Here is a 2500-nt window from a genome sequence, read left to right as displayed (position 1 = left end):
TGGGGTGTTGTGTGTGTGTGTGTGTGGGTTGGTTGTGTTTTTGTGGTTTTTGGGGTGTGTTTCGGTTTGGGCGGGGGGGGGAGGGGAGGAGGGAAAAGGGGAGAGGGAGAGGAGAGAGAAGAGAGAGAGAGGAAAAAGAGGAGAGAGAGGGAGAAAAAAAGAGGAGAGGAGGGGGGAGAAAAAGAAATATAAAAAAAATATATATTATATATATATATATATAATATATATATAATATATATATATATTTTTATTATTATGTATTATTATTATATTACAAAACTATCATATAAATATATATAATAATATATAATATATATATATATATATTAATTTTTAATAATATTAAAATATAATACAATATAAGAGAGAAGGGGGTATTAAAAATATATAAAATATATTATATATATATATATTATATAATATATATATATAATTTTAATATATAAAATAAAGAAAAATTAATAAATATAAATATAAAATATATTTATTTTCTAAATTTATATTTATATATATATATATATATATATTATTATAAAAAAAATTTTAAAATATATAATAAAATAAAATTTTTGTGTGTTTTGGTTTTTTTTTTTTTTATTATATTATATATATATTATATATTATTTTATATTATATTATATTTTTTTTTTTTTTTATAGATAATAATATATTATATTATATATTATATTTTATTTTATATCTTATATATATTATATTTATATATTTTTTATATATAATTTTAAAAAAAAAAAAAAAAAAAAAAAGGGGGAAAAAAAAGAGATGGGGGGGGGGGGGGAGAGAGGGCAGACAGACGGAGGGGGAAAAATCGTGGGAAACTATGTTATCTTGATAAAATTTTTTATACTTATTGACATTTATTTCTTTTGGTTTATTTCTATTCTTAAGTCTCTTTTTTCTTTCTTTCTTTTTTCCCCTTTTACACTGTCTTTAAGAAGAATAAATTGAGGCTAGAAGATAGATAATAAAAAGTAGTGGGAGGGGGAGAAAAAGGGAGCGAGAGAAAGGGGAAGGAGGAGGAGAGAGAAGAGGAAGAGGGGGGAGAGAGAGAGAGAGAGAGAGGGACAGAAAGAGAGAGAGAGGAAAAGAGGGAGAGAGAAAAGAGAGAGGGGAGGAGAAAGAGAGAGAGAGAGAGAGAGAGAGGAGAGAGAGAGAGAGAGAGAGAGAGAGAGAGAGAGAGAGAGAGAGAGCGAGGAGAGCGAGAGAGCGAGAGAGAGAGAGAGAGAGTTAGAGAGAGAGAGAGAGAGGGAGGAGAGAGAGGAGAGAGAAGAGAGAGAGAGAGAGAGAGAGAGAGAGAGAGAGAGAGAGAGAGAGAGAGAGAGAGAGAAATAATAACTCACCCAGGTGTCACAAAGTGCAATCACACATACAACCTTTGCTATCAATTCGTTCTCCTCTTACATATATTCACAGGAAACGCAGAATTCTGGATATGCAATTCAATTCTACGATATTGGAATAAGTGAATGAATATAATAAGTAGAAATAAAACTATGTTGCATACAGCACACTAGGAAAATTATGCAGTGATTTTCCATTCCGGTGCGAGATTTCTCCCCCAGGCAAAACTTCCCCCGAATTTCGCGTTGATTTTGGACAATGCGGTGACCGAAGCAGGGGAAAAAGGTACACATAACGGGAGGAAGAGGGAAAAAGGGGAAGAAAAACTGGAACAGAAGAGGGGGAAAAGGAAAGAAAGAGAGAAAAAAAAAATAGATAAGATAATAACTGAAGGGGGGAAAAAAGTCAGCTTTTCCTCACAAAAGCAGAAAGCCGTCCAAGCAGGTGCCAAAAAGCAGGTGCAAGATAGCAGATCGTCGGCAGCGCTCTCATGGTCACTTTAATTTCCTCCTTTTTGATTGGCTCGTTAACTGTGACGTCACGAACCGGACCCAGCAGTAATAATAAAACAGATTTCGGACGCAAGGTTACCATGGTGATTCATGTCTGTTCGGTTTCTACGTTATGTTTGCGTGAAATACATTTTATTTTATTTTCTGTGTCCTGTACGTTATCAATTCTTCCTCTTCAGTTTAGTTCAGTTTATCCAGGATGCGACAAAGACACTGGTGCTACCAATTTACATGGTAAAGGTTGGACATTTTAACAAAAAGTAGTTGTATGTGTGTGACCGACAGCGTACAGCCAAGGACAGCGGAGGCGTGCGTTACAGCATCATTAAAGCTTGTACATTTTCTCAATCAACAATATTTGAGTGACTTATTGGCCATACTCGTTCATAATGTCATCTGTACAGAAATACACAAATAATCGAATCGTCTTGATATCCACGCCGTGAATCTGGCAACCGAAAATTAATGTGCACCAGGTAACTATTTCACCTGATTTCACAAAGTACTTTAAACGCCGCAACTTCAACGCCAAAGCAATCTGGATTCCGTTCGTGGCATAGACTTTGGGCAAATATCATTCTCATGCCAAGGGGGAGATAAATTCACTCGACGCTTTTTCGTAGACG

At 34.3% G+C, this 2500-nt stretch overlaps 1 protein-coding gene across 1 annotated transcript in view; it reads left to right on the top strand.

Annotated features, from left to right (window-relative positions):
* Positions 1–2345: 2345 nt before the first annotated feature.
* The window catches only part of LOC119597300 (guanine nucleotide-binding protein subunit alpha-11-like), a 2493-nt gene continuing 2338 nt past the window's right edge, over positions 2346–2500 (top strand). Inside the window, 1 exon segment of the mRNA XM_037946843.1 lies at positions 2346–2500. This exon segment is cut by the window's right edge and continues 319 nt beyond it. The gene's annotated coding sequence lies outside the window, so the exon portion shown is untranslated.

The sequence above is a fragment of the Penaeus monodon genome, chromosome 39 (assembly GCF_015228065.2).
Source record: "Penaeus monodon isolate SGIC_2016 chromosome 39, NSTDA_Pmon_1, whole genome shotgun sequence".
Lineage (NCBI taxonomy): Eukaryota > Metazoa > Arthropoda > Malacostraca > Decapoda > Penaeidae > Penaeus > Penaeus monodon.
This window is presented reverse-complemented; position numbering and strand designations above follow the sequence as displayed.